We start from the raw sequence: 13,568 nt of genomic DNA, 5'->3' as shown, positions 1-13,568 counted from the left end.
CAAATATCTTTGTGGCAAGCTTTGCTAGTGATATTGGGTAGTGTTTAAACGAGTTTGGCAGGGGGATGGAAACCTGAGGATGAATTCAGATGGGAGAGCAGAAAAGTTGTGAAAGACTGGAAGGCAGAGGAAACAAAAGTTAGATATTTTTAAGAAATAGTCTCAGTATTCAAGGGTATATCCTTTAATGAAAGGGAATGAGCTTGAGTGCACAGAGAAATGTGGCATTGCAATATTATAGCTATTACAGAAGCATAAAGAGGAACAGGAATGGCAGTTGAATGTTCCTGTTCAGATGCGATAAAAAGGAAGGGGATGGGAGTGATAATTCTTGCCGAAGAATGGACGAAAAGGATGATATGTTAGAAGGATAATAGAATGAAGGTATACAGGTTGAGCTAAGGAACAAAAAAGGTGCAGCATCGGTACAGTAAAGGTAGTTGCAGTGAAGGTGCGTGCTATTGGATGTGTACTGTAGATCCCCAAACAGCAGGAGTTGGATGTGGAAATGTGTAAACAAATCTCTGGGAAGTGCAAAAACAATAGGGCAGTAATTGTAGGGGATTTTAACTACCCCCAATATTAACTGGGATAGTCCTAGTATGAAAGGAGTGGAGGGAACAGACAGATTGAGGCACATGCAGATGAACTATTTTGCCAGAATGCTGCAAGTCCCAACAAAAGAGGGTATGGTTCTGGATTTAGTTTTAGGAAATGAAGCTGTGCAAGTAGGCGTGGCAGTGGGAGAGCATTTTGGTGGTAATCAGAATTCAATTAATTTTAACAATTATCAAAAAGGACAAAGCTAAATGAGTTAGCATTCTAAATTGGGGCAAGGCCAATTTTACTAAACTTGAGTCACTTAGCAAAAGTGGACTGAAAACAGCTACTTGAAGGTAAATTATTGTTAGAGCAGTGGAAGGCATTCAAAGGGAAGATCAAAGGGTTCAGAGTAAATGGGTTCCTATAAAGGAAAAAGGTGGGACTGCCAAATCCAGAACCCCCAGGATGTTAAAGAGCATACAGGGCAAGATATGGAAAGCTTACGTCAGACACCAAGAACTCAATACTACAGAAAGCTGAGAGGAGCATAGAAAGTACAGATGTGAAATCAAAAGGGAAATTACACAAGCAAAAAGAGGGCATGAAAGAATATTGGCAAGCAAAATGAGGGAGAGCCAAAGATGTTTTACCAATACACTGTCAACATATAATTGAGGAAAGAGTAGGACCATAGAAAGGTAATGTACATGTAGAGGCAGAAGATGTGGCTATGGTTCTGAATGAATACTTAATGTGTACACAAAAGAGGGTGATACAGACACTGCAGTTAAGGAAGAGTAGTGTGAAGTATTAGATGCGATGAACATGAGGAGAGAGAGGAAATAAAAAGGGGATTAGCACTGTTGAAAGTGGAGAAATCACCAGGGCCGGAGGAAATGTGCACCAGCTGTTAAAACTAGGATGGGAATTGCAAAGGGTCTGACAACGAATTTTCCTATCTTCGCTGGATGCAGGTGTGGTACCATTGAATTGGGGGACTTTATTGATTCTTCATGGAATGTGGGTATTGTTGACTGGGCCTATCCTTAAATGAAGATTATATCTTTGTCTAAAAATGGAGCTTTTCACAATCTCAGGAAGGATAAATTGCTTCTTGTACAGTATAGGAATGTCTTTGAAAGTGCAGGCACTATTCTATCACAGTAAATACACTAGGGCAATTGTACTGGAGGAAGATCTCAAACTTTTCACTAATCAGTGAAAATAGGGCATCGCCCCTTGGTTCAGGAATCAATCCCCCATTTATAACATTGTTCCTATGGCAAAACCAGTTCCAACTTGTGATGTTTCGATTTACAACACAGTTTGCAGGAAACATTTCTGTCGTAAGTCTAAGGACCACCTTAATTATGGGTGTTCTTCCCCAAAGGCTCATTTATAACAAGATCATTTTGTTCAATTAGCCATTTCTCAGTGCACAATACTGTATCCAAAATAAGTCTCACGGCATCAAGTTAAAGTCCAACAGGTTTATTTGGAAACACGAGCTTTCGGAACGCTGTTCCTTCATCAGGTGAGTGGAGAGGTGGGTTCACAAACACGGCACATATAGACAGTCACAATTGCAAGATAAAGGGGATTAGCATCGTTGAAAGTGGAGAAATCACCAGAGCCGGAGGAAATGTACACCAGCTGTTAAAAGAAACTAGAGTGGGAATTGCAAAGGGTCTGACCACCATTTTCCTGGATGCAGGTGTGGCACCATTGAATTGGGGGACTTTATTGATTCTTCATGGGATGTGGGTATCATTGACTGGGCAATTGTGTCTCTGTCTATATATGCCGTGTTTGTGACCTGGTGTTGTGAGACTTCTTACTGTGCCCACTCCAGTCCAACGCCAGCATCTCTGCATAATATCCAAAATAGTTGGCTTCTCAACATACTGCTCGAGACACCATCTTTCATACATTCAAGGAATTTGTCATCCTCTGTATTAGGGATAATACCTAATATATAGGTTGAAGTCTGCTGTATTACCCTTAGGTTTATACTGTGTCCTACATTACCGCTACTATTTGGTGACCTATAAACAATTGCCAAAATTTGTTACCCCTTGCTGTTTCTTAACTCCATCTAAACTGATTCTATATCTTCATCTTCCAATCTGAGATTCCCTCTCACTAGTGCACTGGTTCCATTTCTAATTAACAGTGCAATCTCATCTCCTTTTCCTTTTTGCCTGTCCTTCCTAAATGCTGAATACTCTTGAACTTTCAGTTCCCAGCCGTGGTCAATTCATCTATCTTGTTGCGAATGCTGCGTATGCATTATAGTAGAGTGCCTTTAATTTAATTAGGACTTATTTTCACAATCACTAGCCTTAACTGCTGGTGCATTCTTGTTCATCTGTTCTGCCCCATACTGACACTTTCATAACCATTTCTCTTATTACTATCCCGCTATCTTCTCGCTCTAGTTTATCACATTTTCTTTTTGACTCCTGCAGTTAAAAGTCCTCTCTACTGCTGTAGTTATACAACTTGCCAGCCCACTGGTCCCAGCACAGTTGAGGTGAAGATTGTCCCAGTGATACTGCTCCCACTTTCCCACTGTATTTATCTCATAAATCATATTTACCCAATGCCAATTTGCTCGTGGTTCTGAATTCTGAAACGGAATTTGAGAGTGTAGTTCAGCAAGGTGCTGGAGTGTTGCATCAGGTGAAAATTGAGCATAGTTTCCTATCTAAAATGTGCACAACAAAGGAAATGGGCAAGATTCCAGTATTTCTCCCTGAATTCCTTGGAAGTCCCAAGATAAGAGATGCACCAAAGACAGTTCCACTTGGGAGCTAAAAGCCAATCAAAACTGTTAAAACAGGTACAAGCTGCATGGGCGGATGTGGTAGAGTTCAAGCAAATAATCTCCCAGATCACCTGAAAACTAAAGTTATTTGCTGATATTGGAAATGCCAACATTGTACAAACCTTTGTACACAGGCTTAGTGTTCTTGTGGAGAACTTCACACGATTGTTACTTTGTGGAAGGAGGCCATTTGACTTGTGTCTGCACCAGCTCTAAACCAGCATCATGACTTTGTGCCACTGCCCGTACCCCTGCACATTGCCTCGATCCAAGTAATCATTTATTGCCCTCTTGAATGCTTCAATTGAACCAGCCTCCACCACACTTCCAGAAAGTGCATTCCAGACCCGAACATTCGCATGAAAATGTTTCATATCACATTTACTACTTTTGCAAATTACTTTAAATCTATAGCCTTTCATTCTTGATCCTTTTACAAGTGGGAAAAGTTTCTTTCTATCTACCCTGTCTAGCCCCCTCTGGATTTTGAACTTCTCTATCAAATCTCCTCATAGCCGCCTTTTCTCCAATAAGAATAGTCCCAACCTCACCAATCTATTCTCATTATAGAAGTTTCTCACCTCTGCAACCTTTCTTGTAAACCTCTTCTGCACCCTCTCCAATGTGTTCACATCCTTCCTATAGTGTGGCGCCCTGAACTGTAAACAGTAATCCAGCTGAGGTCTAACTAGTGACTTGTATAAATTCAGCATAACCTCCTTGCTTTTACACTCTTATTAATAAAGCTCAGAATACCATACCATAGCCATACCAAGCTGTGATACAACCAGAAAGAATGCTTTCTATGGTGCATCTGTAAACGTTGGTGAGAGTTGGTGATGCAGATTTCTTTCTCAACTCATTATTCCTGAGTTGGAAAATTGAGCACACAGTAAATAGGGCCATGAGAGTCAGTGACCAATTTTGTAGTCTGCACCATGAAGCTCTATGCCACAAATGAGTGTCAAAAATACATCCTTTATATGGTGCTTGTTTAGTTTATTAGTGTCACAATAAACTATACATTAACACTGCAATGAAGTTACTGTGAAAATCCTCTGTGTTGCCACACTCCGGAGCCTGTTTGGGTACACTGAGGGAGAATTTAGCATGACCAATGCACCTAACCAGTGCATCTTTTGGACTGTGGGAGGAAACTGGAGCACCCGGAGGAAACCCACGCAGAGATGGGGAGAACATGCCGATTCCACACAGATAGTGACCCAAGCCGGGAATTAAACCAAGGTCCCTGGTGCTGTTAGGCAGCTGTGCTCCTTGTGGAGACTTCCAGCATATTTAAATTGGAGTCTATAAAGCAATCCACGCAGTCTGCTGTTTCCATTTATTAACTCAAATTTTACTTCAATTTCAATCCTTTAGATTGTCATCAAAACATGCGCTTACATGTCTGTCTTCTATTTAACAATATTCTCACGTGTTCAGACCTTGTGATACAATGTGAAGGGTAACAGAGTTTTTCTCTATTTTATGTTCACCCTTTCAGTGGTGTATGGGTGGTATGACATCATGGCCCCTCTGTGAATGTGCTGTTCAATTTGTCTGAATGACTGTTAAAGATTGTTAAACATTCCCAGCAAAAAACTTGTTCACACTATGTGGTCCTGAGCAAAACTGCAGGCAAGCTGTTGTAATGTGTAAAAAAGATTTTCTTTTACAATGGTGCTATATCTTGGGGCTGGAAGCTACAGGGGTGATGAATTATAAGTGACCATTTCATGCCAAAGTACTAGACTAGTTGTATATGGGTACGTGTTGGAAACTCCAGCAGACACTCGCCTTGAATAAGAGAGCTTTAGGAACATGCTTGCTGCCAAGAGTAAAAGTATGCATGCCAATCTCTTATTCATTGTCTATGCACATTAACAAAAGGTTAACTCACAATTCTTACATCTTGTCTGCATTAGTGTGCAGCGATACTGTGTTTTGTGGCCTGTTTAGCATGCCATATATGGCTTGTGGATGATTAAAGTTGTAGTAAAATGGATTCCCAAATGAAGAAATGACACAAAAAAAAGGGATTTTCTTAAAAGCACTAAACCCAAGTAAAGACCATGGCTGAAAGTTTGTTCAGTAATGACAGAATGGTAATTTCTTTCTATATAGACTCAAATAGGCCAATTATTAATAAAGCATTGTTTTAAACATGGTATCCTATTTTTTCTTTAATACAGTTGACATTCTAATAGATCCTGGAAAGGATGCTGAAAGTTTCCTGCTGCTTTGTAGTAATCTGCGGTAATATAATCACTGATACAACCTGGACACTGGCAGCCAGTGAGTGACATGTCTTCTGTTCCCAACAATAAAAAATCAACCAAACAATCCTCCCACCACAATTCACCTAACAAGTGTTGGCAATATATGTCAATTTGCACATGATAAAGTTCCCAGAAGGACTGAATTTAAATATATATGTAGAAAGTGAACCCTGATGCAGATTAGCATTTTCAGCATAGTTAGAAGGGAGGGTACCCCCCACCCCCTGCAATTCCCCCACCCCCGACTCTATGCCAAAACTGCTGAAGGCCCATTTTTAGAGGCTCCTCCTGTGGTCTCTGAAACTCTGGCGGGATCAATAGCAGGAAGGGATACTGCAGCTGGCACAATTCCAGCAGGACGCACAATTGCACCTCCCTGAGGTTCCTAGCCCATACCAATCAGCAAACCTTTTGTCCATTACGCTATGCTTAATCGGGGCTCCAATCCAATGAAAAATAAATGTAAGCAGGACGTAAAACAGGCTGCCAATTCACTGTCACCTGTTTTGAGCAACAGCATACAACTAATTTCACCCTAATAACTCACACTAAACCAGTTTTGCACATGTCCGTTATTGTAAATTTGCATCTCATTGTCTATTGTTGGTGGCATAGTGGTTAGCACCGCTGCCTCGCAGTGCCAGGGAGCTGGGTTCAATTCCCACTTGGGTCACAGTCTGTGCTGAGTTTGCACGTTCTCCCCTTGTCTGTGTGGATTTCCTCCGGGTGCTCCGGTTTACTCCCACAGTCCAAAGATGTGCAGGTTAGGTGAATTGGCCACGGTAAATTCTCCCTCAGTGTATTCGAACAGGCGCCGGAGTGAAGCGACTAGGGATTTTCACAGTAACTTCATTACAGTGTTAATGTAAGCCTACTCGTGACACTAATAAATACATTTTAAACTTTAAGTTGGTACCTACTTCCATTATTTTTGTTACTGTATTCATGTTTATCTGTTTACTATAATTCATTCTTTAATCTAGCTCATTTGGGATCCATTTTGTCCTTTGCCTTATTTTCCTTCTCCACCCTTTCTTTATCCTCAGTTACTTGTTTTTACAGGTGCCCCACCTATTTCTATCCTTCCTTTGATTTACCAAAAATACAAGCAATGTTTCTTCAATCATTGATTGCCATGTGGACTCCCACTCCTAGCTCCTTGCTCCCTTTGGCAGGTCTTCTCTTGTCAATGTGTGTCACTCTCACTCCCAAGTAAAATGACCATCCCATAGGCAACGTCCTTAGAACAGTTTGTAACTATTCTCTTTTTGTGCAATAAATCCCCAATAACTTCAATATTCCAATGCCTTGATGCATAAGGATAGGATTTACGTGCATTTGGAAAAGCATAGCCTAATTAGGGAAAGTCAGCTTAGCTTTCAGTGGGGCAGGTCATGTCTTACTAACTTGATTGATTCTTTTCGAGGAGGTGATGAAGGTGATCGATGAAGGTAGAGCAGTGGATGTTGCCTGCATGGATTTTAGTAAGACTTTCCCTCATGGTAGGCTCATCCAGGAAATTAAGTTGTTTGGGATTGGCCCTTGGATTCAGAATTGGCTTGTCCATAGAAGTCAGAGAGTGCTGGTGGAAGGGTGTTTTTATGGCTGGAGGTCCGGGACTAGTGATGTTCCATAGGGATCCGTACTGGGACCTCTGCTGCTTGTGATATATATAAATAACTTGGATAAAAATGTAGATGGATGGGTTAGTAAGTTTTCAGACAACACCAAGATAGGTGGAGTTGTGGATGGTGTAGACGGTTGTCAAAGGATTCAGCAGGGTATAGATCAGCTGCAGATATAGGCAGAGAAATGGCAGATGGAGTTTAATCTGGGCAAGTGTGAGCTGCTGCACTTTGGGAGATCAAATGTTAAAGGTAAGTAAAAAGTTAATGGCATGACCCTGAACAGCATTGATGTACTGAGGGATCTTGGGGTTCAAGTCCATAGCTCCCTGAAAATGGCCACACAGGTAGATAGGGTGATAAAGAAGGTATATGTCATGTTTGCCTTTATTTGTCGGGGCATTGAGTACAAGAGTCAGGGTGTCATGTTGCAGCTTTATAAAACTTTGGTTAGGCCACGCTTAGAGTATTACATTCAATTCTGGTCACTGCAGGAACATTACAGGAATGATGTGGAGACTTTGGAGAGGGTGCAGAAGAGGTCTATCAGGCTGCTGCCTGGATTAGAGGCTATGAGCTATAAGGAGAGGCTGGACAAACTAGGGTTGTTTTCTCTGGCGTGGCGGAGGCTGAGTGTAGGCCTGATAGAAGTCTGTAAAATAACAAGAGGCATATATAGGGTTGACAGTTGGAATCTTTTTCCCAGAGTTGAAATGTCTAATGCTAGCGAGAGATGAGAGAGGGAAAGTTCAAAGGAGGTCTGAGGGGCAAGTTTTTTACACAGAGGGTGATAGGTATCTGGAACATGCTGCCAAGGGTAGTGGTACAGGCAATTATGATAGGGGCATTTAAGGGGCTTTTAGCTAAGCACATGAATATGCAAGGAATAGAAGGATATGGACCAAGGGCAGGCATAAGGGATTAGTTTAATTTGGCATCAAGTTCAGCACAACAGGCCGAAGGGCCTGTTCCTGTGCTATACTGTTCTATGTTCTATGTTCCATATCTTTGGTTTTCTCATGTATAAACATTGCGCAGAAAAACACATCATGATCCCCTTTTCGTACAGATTTGGCCCACAGACAGTTTTAAAATTGTAGTGAGATTGATAAGGACTCAGTTTTATCTAGATAACCTGCTTAGATATTAACTGCACATATGTTTTTAATAATACTGTATTTATATTCATTTTAAGTACATTTCGACCATATATCTTTTCGTCCTTTAAAGTTTAAGGTTTATTTATTATTGTCACAAGTAGGCTTACGTTAACACTACAATGAAGTTACTGTGAAAGGCCCCTAGTCGCCACACTCCGGTGCCTGTTCGGGTACGCTGAGGGAGAATTTAGCATGGCCAATGCACCTAACCAGCACGTCTTTCCGACTGTGGGAGGAAACCGGAGCACCCGGAGGAAACCCACACGGACATGGGGTGAACATGCAGACTCCGCACAGATAATGAGACAAGCTGGAAATCGAACCTGGGTCCCTGGCACTGTGAGGTAGCAATGCTAATCACTGTGCCCTACAAACACCACCAGTAACACTAGATTGTCTCATTGCATTCACTGGTCCATTTTGTTAGGTCATATCAATTTAAACTTTAGGCAAATAAGATAACCTATCATTTAAGGGGAAGCTGGATAGGGAGAAGGGAAGAGGGGTTATGAGTAAAAGAGTCAATACAACACAGAAGGAAACTATTCATTCCATGCCAGAGAGAGAACAGCTCCAATTGTACTGAACTCCACTGATACTGCACTGAAGTGCCAGCCTAGATTCTGGTGCTCAATTCGATGGAGTAGGACTTGAGCCCAGAAGTTTCTGGCTTAGAGGCAGGATTGTTACTGCAGAACAATGACTGGCATCTCTTTCTTACAGACAGGAGGCAGACTGCCATCTGTCAGCAAGCAGTGATTTTTTTTTGTTTTAAAAATAGATATATCCCAAAAAACCTTTGTGTAATCCATTTTTGAGAGTGACTCGCAGCAAACTTTTTAGGATTAAATCGGAAGTTTAGTTTCTTCAAACTCAGGGTTGATCACAAGAACACGCGTGGACACCCACGTGCATGTACACACATGTGTAAACAGTAAGGGGATAGGAAAGAGCGGTTTTGCAACTATGAAAACCTCACATTAAAAACAACCACAGAAATGGATATCAATTCATGTGACTGCCAGAGCCCAGAATGTCCAAATCCCGAGGGTGTTCCCTCACGGAGAAGTTTCAGGTCAGGCAGGGTTCCTGGCTGAAGGCAGAAACCAGCTGACTCTAGAACAGCTTCTTCCTTGCTGTCATCAGACTTTTGAATGGACCTACCATAAATTAAGCTGATCTTTTTCTTCACCCTATTGGTAACTGTAACACTGTAGAAACATAGAAGATAGGAGCAGGAGGAGGCTATTTGGTCCTCCGAGCCTGCTCTGCCATTCATTACGATCATGGCTGATCGTCCAACTCAAGAGCTTAATCCTGCTTTTTCCCCATAATCTTTAATCCCATTCACGCCAAGTGCTATATCTAGCCATCTAGCTATATCTATATTCTGCACCCTCTCCTTTCCTTCTCCTCTATCTACTCTATGAACGGTATGTTTTGTCTGTATAGCGCACAAGAAGCAATACTTCTCACTACATCCCGATACATGTGACAATAATAAATCAAATCAAAAACACAGAATTCCTTTAAAGATGATGGCAACGCAGAGAAATCAGGTTGATATTCAGAGGCTTGGCCAGAGTGGCAGGTGGTGGCTTCCAGATAAATAGCCTTCAAGGAGGGCGTGTTGCAGGCTGCTTGGTCAGCCTGGAGTCTCGCTGTCAGATGTTTGCAGGTCGTAGATAAATCAGCAGACTGGCCTGCTTCTGAGATAGCAACTATAGAGATTGCAAAATGGTCACTTAATTGTGTGACCACCTTCCTCTATAATGATTTCATTAAGGTGTCTGGATCTGGCTTTTGTGGCTTGTGGCCCAGGCATTAACCTTTGAAAGAATCATTATCCTTGTCGATGACTGTGTTCTGGGTAGCTATTGTCTTGGTAGACACTCAAACTCTGCTAGAGGGGTAAGCTCATAAAAATGCCCATAGCCTTTCTGAAATTTCCCAGATGTGAGATCCCATGAGCAACACATCAGGGCATGCTTCCAATGCAATCCATCTTATACCTTAGTGGTCTGGTCACCTTGCAATTCCCGACATCAGGTGACTGATGGTGGTCATCCTTTGATTCAGCAAAGTTCATTTTTAAATAAGCAAAAAAGAATAAAGTTTGATTTACACAGTGTGATAACTCCCATAATCTGCGTGGGGGAACCACTAGTTGGCCTCATTGAATAGGAGCTCCCTGGGGATTGGTAATTAGCCAACCAGGTGGAGATCGTATACCGAGCAATGTATAAAGCAAGACCCTGAGTGGGGCCATTATCCTTTTAGTCCCGGTTGGGACCTGTTGTGTTCACCGCAGGCTTGTGGTTATGGTTAATTTCATTTTGTGCAATAAAAGCACCGTTCCTTCACAGATGACTCCTGGAGTTAATATGCACAGATTATTATTTCTTTCATGTCTTGGAAACATGTCATCTTATATTGATAGAGTTAGATGAAGAATGATGGGAGTAGGGCTGTGTGGGACATAAATGTCAACATGGACTAATTGAGGCGAGCTTCCATTCATTATTGTTATAAAATATTGCAAGGAGGAAAATCAATATGCAGCTACGGACAGGCCTGTAAGTCATGGCTAGATTTTTAAAAATTGCAAATATGAAAACATGGCTTAAAGCAGAATTGTGCCTTAGGTACAATAGGGACTGTAACAGGCAATTTGAAGACAGAAAAGGAATTAAGTAGATCAACATGTTGACATATAAAGCAACCAACAGAATAGTAGAGTCCATAACTTTAGCAAAAGGAAAGAGATAATCTCACTCATGCCATTAAAATGAGCAAATAATGAGCAGTTTTATTTGTCACTTGTGGAGATGGGAATAACTTCCCATGCAGTCAAGACGGTGATTAATCCACATTTAGTTCTTAACTATAATCCCCAAAGTTTTTTGTCACACGCATGTTGCAAAGAACAAAGAAGTTGTTCAATACTTTTTAAGGAAAATGTGCTCCGTGCATTTTAAACTCTCTGTGTGTGAACAAAAAATTACAATTACATTGTGAAATCGTGAAACTGATAGCTGGCAAAAAATATAACTGGTTTATAAATGGGAGCTCTAACTCAGAAATAATGCATAGTTTGTTAACCCTGGCACATAGGAAACAGCCAATCTAATTCAATTTGTGTAATGACAGCAGCCTTGGACGGGATTCTCCTGATTAACAGAGAATGCAGACTGTGTGCCAAACCCTGGCTTGACGTGATTGGAGTGCTCATGGCCAGACTGCAGCAGGGAGGAGGGAGAAGGGAGGATCTGAATGGGTAAAATCACACCACGACCATCAGGCGATCTCCTCTATTCAGGAGATCTGTTGTGGGTGGTACCAGGTTCCAGCCTTCATTCCATGAGTGCACATCTCATTATAAACTCCTCAAAACAGCATTTTGGTTTCACAGGACTTGGTGGAATTCCTTCATTTGCAACTTGCTTAAATAATAAATTCAGTCTTTTTAGTGGTCAGCAATATGTTTATACAGTTGGTGACACTTCATAAAACATTTAAAATGAACCAGAAACCATCGACATTCGAAAGACAAGAAATCAAAAATGTAATTGATTCTTTTTGAGTGCTGAAATCAGGATCAGTATCCAATCTTATACGTCCAATATTCAAGTCATTTTGCAACCTTCTTGTTGTTGAGAAAAAATTCTGCTCAAATGCCTGTACCCAGGATAGCAAGTCTTTTAACTTAATCATGTAGAAAACTTGAAGTGTCAACATATCAGAGGTTTTTGGCACTACAATTGAAATGGTTATGCTGCTACACTGCACATTGGAAACCAGAAGTTATAATTTAGTGTGAAATCAGATACAATATCAAAAGTAGCACAATTCGTTACTAAGCAACATTATGCTTCATTAAGTATAAGAATTTTAACAGTAATTTTAGTGCCCAATGAATAATGCTCAAAGTCTATTTTTTTTCTCATGCTGAGACATACAGGAAATAATTGTTTTATGAAGCACATTGTGTAAAATTGCTGCATTATACAGTAAAAGCTTCACTTAGAACCAAACCTCCTACATACCGACTAAATATATTTGCTTAAAATAACAAAACTAAAACCATTCGGCACACTGACCAACTATTTTCAGACTGTGACACCAGCCTAATTGATTGCTTGAAATTCCAGTTTCCTTTTTGAATAGAGGCACATATGTGACAGAAACCTAACAATGGGAGCAACCCTCGAGAAGCTTTCTGCACTGTTAAACAGACAAAACAATCTTAACTGCATCCTGCAATTCTCTTGTTTCTGACTGAATAAATTGAATCTGAAATGTAGTCACTGCAAGCCCCAGAGAGGAATAATAGCCTTTGTGATTATTGTAATCGAGAACAAAACAGCATATTGATCAAAGATGGGCTGTTCTATAGGCCGGTTGGCGTCATGTGACAGCCAATCTCAATATTTGCAACTGTCACAGTATCAAATTACAAGCCACTCAAACGCACAGGAAGAAAGGTGCATGGTCACCCAGCAACATTTCAGAGACATTTTAAATCTGTAACATTACTTTTAGTTTCCCGGAAAATAGTGCGTTCAAAGCCTGTTATTATTTCTCCTGGACCTGACAATACAATATTAGAATTAATCAAAAATAACAGTGTAACAGAATGTCTTGCTTACAATGCAGCAATCAGTCCATCCAGCCCATCTCGAGCTATGTAACACAATTTGACATGGTATTGAAAGAGTAGTTAAGTAATTTTCAGTTAAACGCATGGTAAATTGACAAATAGAAAATGAATCAGATAAATAAAGGTTTTGTTTGCCCTCTCGGGTGAATGTAAAAGATCCCCCAATATTCTTCAAAGAAGAGAAGCGGAGTTTCTCCAGTCTGCTGGTAACACTTTGCCCACAAGTAGCACCTAATATAGATTATCGAATCCTACATTGCAGAAGGAGGCCATTCAACCCATCGAATCTGCACCGACCATAATCCCACCCAGCCCTTATTTCCGTAGCCCCACATATTTACCCTGCTAGTCTGCCTGAAACAAAGGGGTAATTTATCATGACCACTCCACTTAACCCGTACATCTTTGCACTGTGGGAGGAAACCAGAGCACGTGGAGGAAACCCACGCAGACACAGGGAGAATGTGCAAACTC

Source organism: Mustelus asterias, chromosome 11 (genome assembly GCF_964213995.1).
Source record: "Mustelus asterias chromosome 11, sMusAst1.hap1.1, whole genome shotgun sequence".
Taxonomy (NCBI): Eukaryota; Metazoa; Chordata; class Chondrichthyes; order Carcharhiniformes; family Triakidae; genus Mustelus; species Mustelus asterias.
This window is presented reverse-complemented; position numbering follows the sequence as displayed.